Source organism: Protopterus annectens, chromosome 8.part0 (assembly GCF_019279795.1).
Source record: "Protopterus annectens isolate FY-2018-M chromosome 8.part0, PAN1.0, whole genome shotgun sequence".
In the NCBI taxonomy this organism is placed as follows: Eukaryota; Metazoa; Chordata; order Ceratodontiformes; family Protopteridae; genus Protopterus; species Protopterus annectens.
Genome location: NC_056741.1, coordinates 1,131,524,894 through 1,131,544,974, shown reverse-complemented (window position 1 = coordinate 1,131,544,974; position 20,081 = coordinate 1,131,524,894).

The following is a 20,081-nucleotide window of genomic DNA, read 5'->3' as shown; positions in this document are numbered from 1 at the left end:
GGTGCAGCATGTCCATTAATTCTGGGTTGGACATGCCTTTATATGTCAGGCACAGATCGCCTCTGAACAGGCGGTATGCCACTGAGTAGAGCTGGAGTTTCTTTAACCGGGCAGCATATGGCATCTGTTTGAGCCCTTTGATCCTCTTGGTGAGGTACTTTTGGGGTCTTTCCAGTTGCTGCAGGTGTCTGGTAAGGTACATCCCAAAAGGGGCATTGTACTCAATTATGGGCCTGATGAGGGATGAGTAAAGAGGCACGATGACCTCCCCTGATCTAGATGTGAATCCCTTCATGATTAGGTGGGCTATATAAAATGTTTTTCTAACCACTTTGGCCACGTGGTTGTCAAATGAGAGATTGCTATAAACTTGGGTCCCCAGGTCCCTAATTACTTCTTCTGTACTTAATGGATTACCACCTATGTGGTAATTTGTGGGCACTTTATTTTTGCCAAAGGGGATGACTATGCACTTTTTGGCATTTAGCTTGAGGCCATGGCTCTGGCACCAGTTGTCTGTTTCTATGAGGCCCTTTTGGAGGATGCTTGTGTCAGCTGGAGAGTCGATTATGGCACCCGGTTTGCAGTCATCTGCGAACTTGGTCAGCCACAGTCCTTCTGTGTTGGCCTGTATCTCCGAGAAATATATACCGAACAAGAGAGGTCCCAGGACTGAGCCTTGTGGGACACCACTTGCAACTGGTTTGGAGTCTGACATGGCTCCAGCAATTCTAACCATGTGGGTTCTGTCCTTGAGCCAGTTTGCAATCCATCTAGTGACATAGGGGTTTATATTTAAGCTGGTGAGCTTATCTATAATGCCCGAGTGGGGTAGTGTATCGAAGGCTTTTGTGAGGTCCAGGTAGGCTGTGTGGACCACCTTCCCCTCATCAATGGCCTTGGTGACTGTTTCAAATAAATCAACCAGGTTTAATAGGCAGGATCTGCCCTTAACAAAGCCAAACTGGGTAGGATCCAGTGTCTGTAGGTCCCCAATATCTTTATTTATGAGGTCCATGATGATCCTTTCCATAGCTTTGCAGAGCAAGCTAGTCAGGCTTATGGGGCGATAGTTTCCAGGATCCGTTGAGGCACCACCTTTATGGAGAGGGACCACTGTTGCTGTACGCCACTCTTTGGGCACATATCCTGTAGTAAGGCTGAGAGTGAACAGTAGTTTTATGTTTGGATTTAGCTCTTCTTGGAGTTCATGTAGGACGCAGCCCGGGACACCGTCCGGTCCCATTGATGCTGTGTTTTTTGCTTTGGGGAGGGCGGCTCTTACCTGAGCATCTGAGATGTCAGGGGGGAAGCACTCTGCTGGGATAGATATTTGCCCTTTTGGTGGGGAGGGGGGGGAGTTTGCACTGAACCTGTCAGCTAGGATGTTGGCAATGTCTGTGGGTTCTGTGTATTTTTTGTCATTTTGGACTAATTCTGAGCATATCTGGGAATTACCACCCAGGTTCCTAACATAACTAAAGAAAGCCTTGTGATTATCCTTAGTGTCCTGTGCAATTTTTCTCTCGAAGCTGGCCTTAGACAATTTTATGAGTGCCCATAGTTTTTTGCTACTACTGATCAGTGATGCCTTCCCTTTTTGGGATTTTGCTCTATCATTTAGTAGCTTCCTCCTTCTATTGTATAGTTTGTTTATGGCTGGGGTCCACCAGACAGGACGTCTGCCTTTGGAGGATTGGGTCTTGGTTTTATTTGGGATCGCATGATCCATGCATTCCTGAAGGTGTTCATAGAATGTGTTTATAAAGGATTCTGCGGTCTGGGCCGTATTTTCCACAGGCCCGGGGGCTTTGAAGGATTCCACCTCAGTTTTGAGGAGTGTGAAATTTGCTTTAGAGAAGTTTTTCACTGTGGTTTTCTGGGCAGGGGGTGGGGTCGGGATGTGAATATCCAGTGAGATTAGTTTATGGTCTGATCTTACCAGTGAGGGATACACTTCTGGTCTGGAGCATAGAGTCCCCATGTTGGTGATGATCAGGTCCAGTATGTTTTCCCCTCTTGTGGGAGTGGTAACAAGTTGTTCCATAGCATTTGAGTTTATAAATTCTAGGAACCTTTGGGCTAGGGTGTTGGAGCTAGAGTAATGCTCCCAGTCTATGTTTGGGTAGTTGAAGTCACCCAATATAATGGTGTTTGGAGAGACCTTCATATTTTCCAGTGTTCTCTTAGTGACCTACCTTTACTTAATAATGCTCAGTGGTGAAACGCCAGCACCTGAACCTCACTGCAGTTTACTACCTAAATTCTGGCTCCTAGTACGGTCTTTCTGCTGATATTTTATTAGAAAGAACTGTCTAATTCCTAAGAGTTTCTTTGCTTTTTATGGGTAGTGAGCTGCAGTTATCACTTTTGATAAAGTGTATACAACGGTATTATCCATGAGGTGTGTCTCCTGGCTGTCCTCTCTGTTTTCACAATAAGTATCAGCTGTTTAGAGATAACATGTTGTTAATCTAAATAATTATCTCGAAGCCTCTATGCACTGTCACTTAGCTCCACCAAAATAAGCTTACCACAAGTCAGAGACGACAAAAGAAAACAACTAATCTCTTCTATTTACAATGAAAAGGTATTAGAACCTATGTTTATGTAAATACGCGTAGTTATAGGAAGAGATATCCAGTAGCTGTGCATGTACCATCACTTACTTGCACTAAACCAGCCCACCATAATACAGGTCTAAAAATAAATACAGGTCTAAAAATAAGTAAAAGATTAAGAACTATCTCATTTTAACACATTCAAAAGCAAGACAAACCTATGTGTGGGATTATGATTAGTTTCACTAAAAGATAGCTAGCAGCTGTGCATGCGCTATCGTTGAGTGGCACTAAAACTAGGTTAACATAATTCAGGAGTGTATAAAGGAAGGTCTTCCGTAATACAAGTATAAACAATAAGAACCTAACTACCCACGTAAACCTTTTACTCAGATATTCTGCATTCAGTAACTGTAACAAAGAACGCATTAACACCAATAGTAGAGCTAATAGAAAATGAAAGCAAAACTAAAAATAAATAGGAGGAAAACGTGTCGACCACAGTATATCAATTCAATACCCGCTAAGAACCCTTGGGAATCTGGTTCTACGACATTGTTTTAAACTGATTTCTTGTAAGGTGACTGTATTATTTCAAGTTATGTAAACTGAATTTCCTTATAACACATTACTAGCAACGAACCTATAAATCAAATAATATTCGCACATGCAGAACCACCTAAAAAAAGGGCACCCTAATTGAACGAGCCTGAATTGAACTATATTAACTGCTCGAATTAACATAAGTGTATTGCTATCCTTATTAATCAATTTCACTGTTTTTTTTGTGTAAGGGTATATCTGTTTTGTTTTGCTGAAGGGAAACTTAAGACTGTGTTGATGATCTGAGAGAGAATTTAGTAGTACTTTAGTGACCTAACTGTCTTGACCTGTAGACTTTCCTTTGCCTAGACAATTATGTGTTGACTTAGCTTTACAATGCCATTTTATACATTTGATTTAAATGTAATGGTCAGGTCACTTTTTCTTTGTCTACTACCTTTAATTATTATGTCTACTAGCTCATATGTCTTTGTGAAAAGTGCTCTGTTATGCTTTAGCAAATGACTAATAGAACCTCCTTAGTTTTATACTATTATTCAGACCAAAGAACCCTGCATGTATTTATTAGGCCAGGTCAAAAACAACCTATGCAAGGTCCTGTACTGATATTTCAGCCTTGCACGAATCACAATATGTGTCTTGTATAAGGTACTGCACCTTCCAAACGTTACCAGAGAATTACTTTAGTTGAAGGTGTATTTCTGCAATATAATTTGTAACTTGTGTATAAGCTATGTTGTTCTGCTTTATTACACTGCCTTAGGTATTGTACTAAACTACTTGGTTTCTTCACCACATTTTTCACTTTTCTCTCTCTCCTGAAACAAACCAAGCTCTCCAACCTGAGCATTCTGTACAAAGACTCCGAGTCTAACTATCAGAAGAATAAAGACCCTGTCCAAAAGCCCTGCAGTCTCTACATAGAGCCTTCTATTCCTGTACTCTGCCAGACAAGGGAGCAAGAAAGTATGTGTCTCTACTTTAACTGGCAGCATAGTCTGTTTGTAATAACACATCTAGGTGGTTTCAAAGTATGCTAGCCAGGAAAGCCCACAGCCACACTACCTCCCTACTCTGTAATCAGTATAATTATATCCTCCATGTAAGAAAGCAGTCTTAGCTATATATCCATCTTTTGAATATTAAAACGCTTTCTCCCAGTTTTACCCAGGCTGTAGTATTTCTATTGTCCACTAGGGATCAGACTTATCTTGTCCTGACATTCAGAAGCCTATTCCTGACTCATAAGAGTACCTTACTCCCTTATCCAAGTCTAAGGTTTGCTGATTAAATAGACCATAAAATGTTCTTTGTTTATAGCCAACCTTTAGTCACCCTCCTATTTAACTAGCACTGTTTCTCTTAACTTTATACCAGTCCTCAAGGTAAATTACCTGTCACAACCAACACTCATTGATTGTTCCTCTTGGTCTTCTTACTCTTCTGTCTCTACCAGCTCCGTTCACACTGCAGGATCACTCTGCACCCCTACCCTATCCCCAAATCTCACCCTCCCCCACTACATCTATATTTATACCTATACACTCCTCCCACTACCCCCAACACTAATCACAACTGCCCAATAAACATCATCAACCAATCATACCCACCTTCAATACTACACACACCTTCCACTAACTAACTCAGTCCTCCCACAAATCCCCACTCACATTGCACTACAACCACTCAGCATGTATGCAATCAACGCCATCATCCTTACAATATTAGGTCTAACCTGTCACCACACATCTTAACAGATTGCTCTTCCCTATGCCATCACCACCCCATCAGAATATACATCCACCTACTTCACCCACAACAAAAACTATAGCCTACATACACCCACAGGAAACCACCATAACTACCCAATCCTTGTAGCATCCAAAACACTTATCAAAACAACCACAAAATCACTTTCCACATAAAAGTACATACACATTCTTTCAAAACTATCAAAACTTCTCTACCATATCAGTCACCTGCTAAGACTAGCAGGTGACATACACCCTAATCCAGGTCCAAACCCCTGCACTCACTCTCACTCCTCCCCACCTACATCCAACAACTCAACCTTAATCTCCAGACCAAAGAATAGCCTACTCTTTATTAACTTAAATATACAAAGCATTAACAATAAAATACATTTACTACATACACTAATAGACACCTACTCCCCAAACCTACTATCCCTAACTGAAACCTGGTTAAAACCCACTACTCCCAACAGTAAATTCCTTCCCCAGGCTATAATGTACTACGTAATGATAGACTTTCCAAAAAAGGGGGTGGGCAAGCATTACTTTATAAAAACAACCTAAAGGTTACTAGTATTGACCCTACAATACTCCCCCAAATGCCCTCAGAACTACTACTAGCCAAACTTGAACTAACAGACAAAATATCTATAAACATTATAATAGGATACATTCCACCAGGTATCAACATCTCTACCCTAGAAGCCATTTTACACTGGACAAATCAAGACCTACCCCAAGAAACAATTATCCTAGGGGACTTTAACATAGATTGGCATACATGCTCAAGCTCCACATCCACCAACTCCATAAATTTGTACAACTTCTCCCAAATCATTAAAACCAGTACAAGGCTAGGCAATAATAAAAACAAAGAGAGCTTCCTAGACTGGACCCTAATAAACAATGCCAAAACTCCCCATCATGCAGGTGGCCTACCAGATAACCTCAGCAATCACCAGCCCACCTTCCTACTAAAACTCAAATCCCACACCAACTCCAAACCACCAACAAGGACCATTAGAAACAAAAGAAACTTTGAAATAACAAAATTCAAACTAGAACTACAATACCAAAATTGGAATCTTCTGAAGACCCTCCCACTAGACAAAGCAGTTTTAACACTACCTTTTTAAACATTGTAAATACCCACACCCCTCCATGCATAAGCAAACAAAAAGTTAAAATTGCCCCCTGGATCACTAGGACCACTAGAACCATGATATCCTAAAGAAATAGAGCCTGGTATCAATGGAGAGCCAATAAAACCATAGCAACCAAACAAGAATTCCAAAACCTCAGAAACGAAAAAAAAAAATCCTATTAGACAAAAGGAATTACTTCCTAAATTTGCAAGGCAGATACCAAAACAACCCCCACAAACTCTGGGCAGGACTAAAGACACTACTCCACCCCATCCTCTCTTTCACCAACCTAATAAACTAGAACCGTAACCTGGGGAAACTATCATCAGCCATATTTCTTGACCTATCAAAAGCATTTGACATGGTCAACCATCCCAAACTTCTTCAGTCCCTCTCCGACCTTGGACTAGCCACTAACTCACTGGCCTGGTTTCAAAACTACCTGATAGGTAGACAGCAAGCAGTCAGATGGGATAACAAACTTTCCACACTGCTCACTATTACTACTGGAGTCCCACAAGTATCAATCTTAGACCCTCTATTATTTTCAATATTCATCAATGATCTAAATAAGATCACCCAAGATGCAGCAGTCATACAATATGCTGATGACTCAACTTTAGTCTGCTTAGCCACCAACCCCCACACACTCCTTTCCACAACCCAACAGGTCTTCAATAACACTGAAGCTTGGTTTCTCAGTAAAAACTTGTTACTGAACCCAAAAAAGACCAAACTACTAATCTTCAAAACAAATAAATCCAACATAGACACTAACTCTTTCAATATTACTTCTAGTGATGGTACCATTATCTCTCCAGATTCCCACACAAATGACTAGGTGTTACAATTGACAACAAACTGAGGTTTGACTTGCACATGAATCTAACCATCAAAAACATACACAAAAAATAGGCAGCCTGTACAAAAATAAAACATACCTAAATCAGCAGACCAAAGCCACCATGGCACAAACTGTTACTATCCACACTCCTGTATGCTGCCCCCATCTTCACCAACCTATCCAAAACAGAAATCACAAAACTAGACACATATTATAAGTGAATCACCAGATTTGCCAAAAACACCCCTTATCGTTCCCATCATTGCCACTCACTATACCAATTGTCCTAAAGGAACCGACACACAGCAGAAGTGGATTCTGATGAAGTCCACATGTCGGTGGATGAAAGCGCTTGATCCGTATTCTTGTAATAAGTTTTAGTATGGTTTTTAAAGAACTTCTTGCTGTGAGCTGTGACTTTCATTAAAGGATGTATTATTGCTTCCGCTGTGTGTCGGTTCATTCAGGACAAGTGTTTTTTTTCGTTGTATTGCTACCACCATTTGGACTCACTATACCAAGTCAAATGGTTGGAATTTCAACATCTCATCACATCCCACCAACTAGTCTAATTTACTTAAAATGCAAGAAAACCCAAGACAACTATGCTCTAGTAACAGGACCTTCATCAAAAACAACAAATCCAACAACTCAGCAGGAGACTCTTTTTCCTAACTACATAGGTATAATCTGGAACTCACTGCCCCCCAATATTACCTCAGCAATTTCTGTTAATAAGATTAAACATCTACTAAAGGAGCACCTACTTACCAAAAGGCAATGCCCATGCCTCCCCCCAGGTTGACCCCCCTACTCCTGCTGTTCCTCCAACATTTCCTCCACCAATCTGCAAATACTAACTTGTCCTAACTCTCAGAATTTCTGGTAGAAAATACTGGTACTATAACTGGTATACCCAGCTAGCATTTACAGAAACTACATTTTCTGTGTGCCTAAGTACCTCCAAAATGTGGAGCCTAAACATTGTATTTTTTTTCTAAAAATGTCATGATGTGTACCTGTCTCTGTATATGTGAAATAACCCTGTATGTAGTATGATTACCTTTTTTGATTTGTTATATCTACTAACTCTGGATCTTTTCTCCCCGGGCCTCCACTGAAAATGGACATTATTCCAGTCGGATCCTCACAGTCAACAAATGTAAAATAAAATAAATAAAAATAAATAAAATTCATAAGGGAACACTAAGCTAACTGCCCTGAGGGGCTATTGTAAGGCTAGCCAATAACCTGAGGTCAAAATAAAACCTGGTACCTTGGTTTTAATAATTTTTGCCAACATTATACTTTTAGTTGAAGTTGGAACATGTCCTAAAATATAATACGCTTGGGCAGAATATCATTCTTAAGGCAGTAATATGCTCCATTAAGGACAGATGCAGCCACTTCCAGTCATAGAAAGGGATATACAATTTGACAGAAAGAAATTCTAGACTGACAGCTTATTTTGAGGCTATAATTGAAGACTGACTCAAGTGGTCTTGAAGATTGTGTTTCAACTTATTAAGGAGACATCCTGGGATATTATCAGGGCCCATTGAGGTTGTGTTGTTTGCCTTAGCAAGTGCTGCCTGGACCTGATTCCTGTTAATAGTTGGGGGGTTAGGCTAGTTGGTATTTCATGGGGAAGGCAGTGGGGGGAGTCAGGGGTAGAGTGTGAGCTGGACATGTCAGCCAGAAAATTTGTTATGTCGCTCTTCTCAGTGATGGTGGCACCCTTGATTACCAGTATAATGCATCAATGTATGGTGCCTTTTAGATTTCAGACATAGCTGTAATAGGTTTTGTGGTTGTCTTTAACCAGTCAGGCTATCTTGACCTCATAAATGGAGTTGTTGGACTTAATTAGCCCTCTTAGTTTCCTGTTTGGATTAATAAGAGAGCTCCTATCATTATGGGAATTGTTCTTCCTAATTTTAGTCATGAATTTTTCCCTTTTATTATATAGCTTATCAAGCTTGGGATTCAACCAGTATGGTTTGTTTTTAGAGTTTGTTTTGGGCTTACTTCTAGAAGATACAGCAACCTCTTTACAGCAATTTTCATGGTTTCACTGAGTCTCTGTGAATAATTCTGCATAGGATGCTGTGAACTCGGTTTTGGAAGAGGCATTGAATTTTGACAAACTATCCCTTAATAGGACTCTGAATGATTCCTAATGTCATAGGGTTTGCTGGGGATACCAAGCTGATTTTTTATTTCAAAGGAGACAGCATTGTGGTCCAATGTCAACAATGAAGATATTGCAGTCTGTCATATTGGTGAGTACCAGGTACAATGGTCCAATATGATTAAACCTCTAGTAAATGTACACACAGCAAAGTCCAGGAATTTTTTTACTTGCAAGAATGCTTCCCAGTCTTTAGAAGGGTAGTTAAAGTCTCCCATGAATAGGGTAGTTGGCTTAATAATGAGTGTCTCCAGCAGGTCTAGGTATGAGCTATGTGATTCTAGGTAAGTAGAGGGTGACCTACAAGCTAGGAATGGTTTCAACACTGTACCCAACTAGCTTTAAAGAGCCTTGCCACTTGAGGTATCCTTAAGAGCAGCCAATACCTCATTTGGTGATTGTTAGGAATATGATTCCAAAGACTTTACTTTCTCATTCATACAGATGGCGGAGCTTGATACCTTTGCCAGGAATGTAAAAGCAAAACACATTTGATTGCTAGGTTGCATTACTACCATATACCTGGTCATTAAATGTTCAAATTCTGCTTATAGTCATGGCTGTAGTGATCATCTCTTGTGGGGTACTTAACAAGTGTATAGCTGGTATTAGGTGGTGTCATTTCAAGCTAAAATCAAGGTGCTTTCATTGGGCTATCTCTCCATGCCCATACCTGAAGCACAGATCTGTCATGGTTTCATTTGGATTTCCTTCTCATTGCCTCTAACAGCTTAATTCTGACTTCTTTAAAATCAGGCATGGTGAACATATTGTAAACTGAAGGTTTGTACTTCATACAGATGAATACTAGAGTCAAGCTTTACCAAGGACAGAGCTTTGCCAAAAATATATACTGACTTTAATTTTAACTTATAACCCTCTCATCAGGTAAACACAGGCACTGTCCCCAGTGGGAGCATCTGATATTACCTGGTAAGAGCATTCTTTCGGAAGGTTACAGAATTCCTAGCTTGAAAAATTATATTTTCAGTTGTCCACAATCATTTCAAATTACTGTGTTGGCCATTCAGTAATATTGTGACACTGACTGCTTTGTGGTCTGATACAGGATATGGGAAATGTGTGCAGTCAGTGGACCAGTGAAACAGGAATAAGACACCAGCTAAAAGTCTAAATGGTTAGAGGATGTTAAGACAATAATTGTAAATGTAAACCCAGGGTTACCGGGGAGCATCCACCTGCAAACATCAAATACCCTAATATCTCTAAGATCATCAGCCAAAACTGGAGTTGTAAGATACCACTCTGTTCTCAAGTTCAAGCTATTGGAACTCACGTAAAAGACTCCCCAGTTACGTTCAGAAACCCATTATTATTTATCATATTCATTAAACACTGTAGAAATAGAGTGAGTGAATCTACATACAGTGCCATGCCTTTACTCTCTAGCTGTAGGCCATCCCCCCTCACATACTTTATTTAACGGTGTTGGTTCCCATTCCAGTGAATCTGAAATGAAAATAACAATTACCCTCTTGAATGCACTAACAAGGCTATGCCCAGCAATTTTCCTGAAAAACACTATTCAGTCACCTTGCCTGACTCTTAATTATTTTAACTTCTTGTAGGAATACAATGTCAAGTCATTCTGTTTGTAGACATTCCTGTATTGAGGTGCATTTCAGTTTAGAGTTCAAGTCTTGCATATTGAAGGATATACTTTTAAAAGACATTAATCCTAAATAACTGAAGCCAGTGGTGAAACAATCAACAAGTCTACTTCAGTCAAAAAAGACTAACTTAAAGTTACCTCTGTTTAACAACTGTTAAGTTTGGGAGTAATCTGAACTGGATAACAGAAGTATAAGAAATGTCTTGTGAAAAAGTAGTAATATCCAAACCAGACAATAATGTATGTATCATTGTTAAAGTTTTCTGCTTTTTGTGTTTTGTGGTAGACTGAAAATCCTTCTGCCTGTACCCAGTAATAAAATGATGAACCCGCTTGGATAGTGATCTGTATCCCTTGACAAAGAATCCTCTTTATTTCTTTACTGCTGCATGCATACTGCATCCATGCTATTAGAGATTTTCATCCCTAGAAGTTCAAATTTATATGTACCATCCAATGAAAATAGCACCCAACAGACCCCCCCTGACAGTTGTTCAAAGTCAAAGATATCATATTGCTGATGATACAAGTTTGGGCTGATACTGGTAGGTCATGCAGGTGGTGATTCAAGAACATGACCCACACCAACCTTTTTGTGGCAGAGTTGATTTCTAGCTGATAATTGTCCATCCTTGTGAATTAATACCTCTTCCATGCATATCCTTTCTTGTTAAAAAGTTAAACTTAATTCTGTGGAGGCAAACTTATACCTAGCAATGGACTACTTCATTTGGATTTTTGGGGTTACTAAATGATAATGAGAATGAAGTTTCTGTAGCAGAGGCTTCTCGCACTTATAAAAAGCATACCTCTTTAATATAATTTCTGTGGAATAATCTTGAAATAGTCTGACAGTTTGCACCAAAGAAAATGTCCAAGTTGGCTTAGTGCCAGAAAAATAATACAAAATAATTGAATCAATAATATATGAGATACCAGGCCAACCACTATATATCAACATACAAATTAACATTATTAGTACAATAAGTGCTTTCATCTCATGAAGTAATTAAACAAAATGTCTCCTGATTATAGCCTTCAAGCATCTTTCATTCACGTTCAATAGGGCTAACATATCACATCATATCACAACAATATCACATGATCAATTTCTGCATTAAAGCAATTGCCTTAAAAATTTAATAAAAAAAATAATTTGTTGTCAATAATATTATAAAAAGGAAAATCAAATGAACTATTATTAAATGTTCATATTCATTCAATGGGAAATTGACTTTCTTTTTCAAGATACATCTAAATTAATATGTCTTCATATTTACTCCTCATGGACTGGTACAGACATCAAACAAAATCTGCCATTTATACTATCATTAAGCTCCACCAGATTATATTTGTCTCCCCCTCTTACTGCATGTATCCGATGGCTCACTGCAAAAACATAAAACTTCCTGCAACTTTGATAAAGACTGATATGTTTGCTTTATGCATTTCTTGCATTCTTTGCATGAAAGCCATACATTCTTGTGCAAAATTTGCAAATGTTCTTGTGGTCTTACCAGCATAGAAGGCTGTGCATCCTGAGCAAAATGTAGCATATACCACAGTGTTGGTTCTCTAGAAGAAGCACCTTCCCTTCTTAGCTCTCTCCACAAATTCTGCTTTGTCAGCAAAATTACGCAACTTTAATTTAATTTGTAGATGGGATTGATTACTGCGGAGGGTGGTTTAATCAAACAGTTCATGTGTTCAGTGAGTATGCCATGGGAAAGTATTTGTGATTCTAGCAGCAACACTTGCAGAAACTGGATAATATTCAATCATTCGGTAGATTTTTGCAGATTCAGATAATAAGAGGGCAGGTCAATTAACCACCTACCTTAGATAAAACCATTGTAGAAATGTTGTGTAGTCCATCAAGGTCGTCTACATATTGTGGGATGCCAGAGACTGCAGAAGAGCCTTTCTGTGTCAGTTTTTAAGAATACCCTTTATGTTTTGCATTGTCAAAACGTTTGTTTCTTTTATGTAAGAGAGCACATCTAGTTTACTTTTCACAGAGAATGAGTTTTGTATATCTGGAAGGCTGGCCACATGGCTTCATGACTTCTCTGGAAACATAAATCACGTTAATATGTTTCCATGGTCATAGAGAGTATGCAAGCACTGGTTCTGCAGAGGAGGGATTACTTTACACTTTATTGCCTCATATTAATAAAGCTGTCATCTTTCAGAACCTTGGATAACTAAACTATTTTTGTCAAATAAATGTAATTATTCTTTACCCAGTACACAGAACTCGAAGATTAAGATGACATTTGTTTTCAAGATACTTTATTTTCTAATCTAAGTTTATATCCCTTTTGCCAAATATCACATTGCTACTTCAATGGACCTTAAAGTTGATGACATTACTTTTGTTATCAGGTAAGTATTTTGTAGACCACTGTAATCATCAGCATATTTGTTTATCCAGACCACATTTCCCATTTTTATATTTGAAAGCAATAAATTAAAAATAAATGACTACAGTAAAGGATTCTGTGGCATACCACTGTTAAACCCAAAGTGACAGACAGGTAAACTTCTAACCTGACACATTGGGTACTGTTGTTTGACCAGTGTTTTATCCACTAAAATACATATGGAAGGTTAAAAAAGTAGTATGCACTGCCAGCTTTTTATCAAGTGCTTCTGCTACCTCTTCAAAGAATACCACAAGATTCAGAAGGTGAGTTCTTCCTCCTTAGCAAACAGGTACTGTTTCACAGCAAAAATAAACAAACAAACAAATAAATAAATAAAAATAGGAGAAGAAGTTGAGCTGTATCATTCAGGACAAGCTTTATTATGTCTCTGCATGGTTTTACATGGAACACTGGTCAGATTGATTACTTTAAAATTGCTTGGGTTTGATATGACCTCTTCCACCTCCCAGTTTGTGAAAAGATATGACTGCAACCTGTCTCCATAGGTTAGGGATATCCTACAAGTTAACATTTTGCTTAATTTGACTTAAAGTGGTTATCTGGGTTTTCCTTGATTGTACATAGAAATCCATACAGTTTGTTGTCTTGAACAATGGAGCTTGAGTTTTTTAATGTTATTTCTGGCAATATATCTGTAGTTAGATCCCCCACTGTGTCTGTATTACTTTTTCATATTTCTTTGAATGTTGTAATGTTAACACCTGCTCCTCCTGCATATATACCCTCTGTATCCTGAGCTGGGCAATCATTTCATTGGTTGTTGATAACATTACAAACACAATTTCTGCCTTTCAGCTCTCTAATGTAATTTAAGATAACATAATATTGCTTTCTGTATTTTGTAAGAGAATCAAGTTCATAGTTAAATCTGGATAGTCTGATAACATGCATAAAAAGCTGACATATTATGTGCTGCCTGCAAGCCATCTCATAACATTTAAGTTTACATACCTTAAGCATTTTCTTTTCCAGTCAGACATTTTCCATCAGCAGTAATCGTAGTCTATGACAACCATTGATGGCCTCATGCTAGCATTCCTCAGACATTTAATTGGTGCATGAGCCACAGTTATAAAGCCAGCATTGATAGGAACTCCTTGTTTAGTGTTGTATAATTTTTTAAACAAATATCAAACTTTATTTTCATATACTCATATAAAGTGACCAAGCAACCTTTTGAGGCAATTCTCATTCATAGTGCCTTTTTTATTTCTAATAGTGGTCTTCTGTTTACTTGTTATTAAACATTCCAAACATTCATTTAACAGATGTGAATAATCAGTACTAATAGCAATACACTTTTCTTGGACTTTTACTCTTTATTTTAAATTTTTGCCATCATCGCTATCTTTCTAGAATAGAAAACCACAAAGTCTGCTGCCTTATACAATGAAAATTAAGTGTTAAATTTATTTCTGGCAACAGTTATATCTGTAGTTATATATTGCCTTGTTAAAATGGAACTAGAATGTTTAATTTTATTTCTGGCAACAGTTATCATATCTGTAGCTATATATTTCCTTGTACAAGGGAACTTGAGTGTTTAATTTTATTTCTGGCAACAGTTAGCCTATCTGTAGTTATATAAGATGATTCTTCCCTCTGCTTCCCCCAACACCATGTCTACATTGCTTTTTTTCAAATTTCTTTGCTTGCTGAAATGTTTCACCTATTCTTTCTGTGTATATACCCTTTGAATCCTGCAGCAAGGAATTCACTTAATTTGTTATAAATAACATTATAAACACAATCTTTGCCTTTCGGCTCTCTAATATAATTAAAGATAACCCATTTTTGCTTTCAGCATTTTGTAATGAAGCTGCTGTATGATTTGATGTCTGGAATCAAACTTGCTTAGATTGGTATTTTCTAGATTCATTACTTAGATCCAGTTTTGTCTGGAGACCTTCATTTCTGTGCATTAGATCTATCTATGCTCTTTGGAGAGTCACTGTTATCAATAAATCATAACATTTAAGTTTGCATACCTTATGCATTTTCTTTTCCAGTCAAATATTTGCTTCAGCAGTAATCAAAGTCTATGACAACTCATGATGGCTTCATGCCAGCATTCCTCAGACATTTGATTGGTGCATGAGGCGCAGTTAAAAAGCTAACATTGCTAGGAACTCTCTGTTCCTCTTTTTCTTCCTGTCATGCTCTGAGTTACAAATCTTGCCTAACTGTTGTAGCACTTTTTTAAACAAATGTCAGCCTTTATTTTCCTCTATTCCCATAAAGTGACCATGCAACTTTTTGAAGCAATTCTCATGCATATATCCTTTTTTTTTTAATTTCTACTAATGGTCTTCGATGTATTTGTTATTAAATATTTTTACCATTTCTTCAACAGATGTGAAATATCAGCACTAACAATTATACATTTTGGAAATTTGCATTGACATTTACCTTTTATTTTAATTTGTTACCATCATCGCTATCTTTCTATCTTAATGAAGCCATTTCTTGTTTACTTTTCTTTTTCACATTAGCCTTTTACTTTTAGATTAAGCCTTGCCCATTTGTATCCTGCATTCTCTTTACATTTTTAGCACTTATTAGTAGCAGATCTTTGCATCTTTTCATTTCCCTCATTTTGTGGTTTTACAATATCTCCTACTACTTTACAACTTCCCCCCCCCCATTCTTTTAACTACTTTGCTTTACCCATGTTTTTAGCTGTGATTCACTCTCATTACTTCTCCCATGTTCTGCTTTCTTTTGTTTGTATGAATTGTAACCAAACTGCAGTCATGGATAATTACCTATTTATAATATCCCCTTATATTCTTATTATTTCTCCTTATATTGCTTTGCCTATTCATATTTACTTATCTCCTGTATTATTATCTTCCAGCTATCCTTCCCAGCTTTTTGGAGTTGTTTTATCTTTCTCCCCCTTCACCTCTCAACTCTGTTCCATTATCAAGCTATTCATTAGTCTTTCCACCTCACTTCCTCTTGTTACCTCTTCTATCTTCCTTTTTTGTTATTGCTTTCATTCTCATTTTCATTAATAGCCTTATAATTTCCAATTTCTTCTCTGATATTCCTTCTACATAGCCTAGTAGAAACAATTTGTTTATTATTATCCTTTCTCCTCTTGATCCTTTCAATTTAGCAGCTGCCTCAGTTTCCATCAGTATTCACCCAAGGATTTGCATTCCCAAAATATATGATTCTGGGCTCTTGCCTCTTTCTCACACCTCCATCAAGTTCCACCTATTTCTGGGAACATTTTAACTAATCTCATTAGACTGTAAAAATATTTATGAAAGCATCTCCATATAAATATTCAAAATTTTCTGACTTTTGTTATGTAAGTTGGTACTGTTATTGTTGTCCCCCACTCTGTTTTAGATACTGAATCACATAGTTTCCTATTTTTGCCTCCACTTTTGTTCCTTCTCTCCCCTCCCTTTTCCTCACCCCCTTCCAACTCTTAGCAGTCCTCACATCTTTCCCCCTTCCTTGCTCCAACTTCCTAGTTCTTGAATCATCTCTGGGATGTGTGCTGACTCATCATATTTTCATTTTATTTTTTAACTTTTTTTAAATTCCACATACAGTGGATATAAAAAGTTCACACGCCCCTGTTAAAATGCTAGGTTTTTGTGATATAAAAAGTGAGACCACAATAAATCATTTCAAAACTTTTCTCACCTTTAATGTGACCTATAGCCTGTACAATTCAATTGAAAAACAAACCAATCTTTTAGGGGAAAAAGTATAAAAAATAAAAAAAGTACAATACGCTAGTTGCATAAGTGTGCACACTCTTAAGCTAATACTTTGTTGAAGCAACTTTTGATTTAATTACAGCATTCAGTCTTTTTGGGTTGGAGTATATCAGTATGGTACATCTTGAACTGACAATATTTTCCCACTCTTCCTTGCAAAAGCACTCCAAATCTGTCAGATTGCAAGGACATCTCTTGTGCACAGCCCTCTTCAGGTCACCTCACAGATTTTCTATTGGATTTAGGTCAGGGCTTTGAATGGCCCATTCCAAAACTTCAAATTTTTTCTGGTGAAGCCATTATTTTGTTGATTTGAGTGTATGCGTGGGGTCATTGCCGTGCTGAAAGGTGAAATTCCTCTTCATCTCCAGCTTTCTAGCAGATGCCTGAAGGTTTTGGGCCAAACATGACTGGTATTTGGAACTGTTTATAATTCCCTCCACCTTGACTAAATCCTCAGTTCCAGATGAAGAAAAGCAACCACAAAGCATGATACTGCCACCACCACCATGCTTCACCATGGGGGTGGTGTTTTTTTGGTGATGCAAAGTGTTGTTTTTGTGACATTTGTACCTTTTGGAACTGTGGCTAAAAAGTTCAACCTTGGTTTCATCAGACCATAACACATTTTCCCATATGCTTTTGGGAGACTTGATGTATTGTTTTGCAAATTTTAGCTAGGCCTGGATATTTTTGTGTGTAAGAAAAGGCTTCCGTCTTGCAACCCTACCCCAGTGTCCAGACATATGGAGAATATGGGGGATTGTTGTCACATGTAGTACAAAACCAGTACTTATCAGAAATTCAGGCAGCTCCTTCAGTGTTGCTGTAGGTCTCTTGGCAGCCTACCTGACCAGTTTTTGTCTTGTCTTTTCATCAATTTTTGGAGGGACGTCCAGCTCTTTGCAACATCACTGTTTTCCCATATTTTCTCCACTTTGTGATGACTGTCTTCACTGTGTTGCATGGTGTATCCAATGCTTTGGAAATTTTTTTTGTACCCTTCTCCTGACTGCTACCTTTCAAGAATGAGTTCCCTTTGATGCTTTGTAAGCTCTCTGCAAACCATGGCTTTTTCTATAGCAGACAACTGAATAAATGTCAGGAAAATCCTACTAGGACAGCTGAACTTTATTTGGGGTTAATCAGAGTCTCTTTAATTGATGTCAGGTGTGTACCCAAGAAGACTAAATGCTGTAATTACATCAAAAGGTGCTTCTACAAAGTATTAGTTTAAGGGTCTGCACACACAACAAGGTATTAGTTTAAGGGTGTGCACACTTATGCAACCAGTGTATTGTATGTTTTTATTTTTTTTATATTTTTCCCCTAATAGATTTGTTTGTTTTTGAATTGAATTGTATAGGTTATAGGTCACATTAAAGGTGGGAAAAGTTTTGAAATGATTTATTATGATCTCATTTTTATATCACAAAAAAACAGGCATTTTAACAGGGGCGTGTAAACTTTTTATATCCACTGTATTCCTATTATAACATATGTTCAAGTTAAAGTTCTTCCTGTAGTTCTTCCCATGTTTTTAATCTTCTGCCCACTTGTTCCTGGTCCTAGTACCTAGCTCTCTCTTGTTTTTCATCCATCTTCATGTGATATATTTATTTTCTTTCTCTTCATCTGTCCTCCATATATATTCTTTTTTTCTATGTGTCCTCTCTTCTCACTTTCTATATCATTCTGAATTCTCCATGTATGTTTTTTTTGTCCACTTCATATACACCTTTTCTTGCTGTGTTTCCTAGCATTACGTCTATCACATCCTTACCCTCTCTCAGATGCCCTATAGTCTATATCCACCATTCCTAATATGTGAACATGCTTGTAAACATGCATTAAAGTCAAATTTTCCTAGTCTCCTTTTTCTTTTGCTTCCATAATTCCTCACCATGTTATCCTGGGTTCCATTTAATCCCATTGAATTCCCAGATTATCTATTTCATTTTCTGTTATTAATTTATGTTCTGACAATTCCCAGAATGTTTGACCCGAATATATAAACTAAGGTACAGTAAACTCTCAGTTAACCGGCACCCATTAGGATTGGTAGATGCTGGATAACAGCAGTTTCTGGTTGCTTGCTTGCAAGTTACTATTAAAAATAGGCCTGACTTATATTGTACCCTAAACTATTTGTTTGGTTTGACTTGTTCTTAGGTTAGGGAGAGAGGGAATGTATTTCTATCTTCCTTTTAAAAACTCTAAAAACTCTATTTTTTCCTTATTTAAATTATAGCCTGATATCACCACAGATCCCTTTAGCAGATCCCATCACTTTGTTACATGATCTTTATGTCAGGTTAGAGTGAGAAGTATATTGCCTGCACATGCTGATGTATTTTTCTTGCCCTTACAACCCTACTACCCCCCTTGTGCTACTTATCCTTACTGTTTCTGCTAGAGGTTCTGTACATAGAATGAATATGAGTGGGGACAGTTGACATCCCAAGGTTTTTGCTTCTTTCGGTATTTCTACTGCATCAGATAGGCTTGTTCTTATTTTTACTCTTGCCTGAGCTGAGTCATACACCACATTTTACTCTCCACCCATTTATCCAAGGATATTACTTTGTCTGGTTACCTCTAGTAAATATCTCCATCCCACCCTGTTAAAGACTTTTCTGCATCCAAGGATATTAACATTACCTCAACAAAATCCTGCCTGGGTGTCCTGCAAAGATTTACAGCAGCAGAGAGAGAGAAAACAGAGACTTTGAGTGAATTAAGTACCCTTGTTTTGCTTTTTATTGCTTATTTTCACTAACCACACTATTCTGAGTATTTTTATTAACTTTGCAACTTATTTCAACTGCTTTTTTGAATTTCAATACTGTTTGCACTTTAACTTATCTTTTTAAAGTGTTTTTCAACTGTTTAACTGTTGATGGCAACACACTCAAGTGCAATAGCCATTTTTCTGCCTTGAAAGTGTTTGTATTACTGTATCCAATCTATCTACTCATTTCCTGCCTTTCCATGACCAGTAGAGTCAAGTTTTCAGATTTTGCTGAATTCTGAGATGTTTTGTAGTTTCTGTGCTGCCCAGACCTAACTATGATAGAGGTAAGCTTTTCTGTTCATCAGTGAGACTGGTGAGATTTGAGCAACCTATCTGTACTGGAGGAGTGGTTTCAGCTCAGAATCTGTAGTTTTATTGGCCATTTTGGGATACTTCTATCCCTTTCAT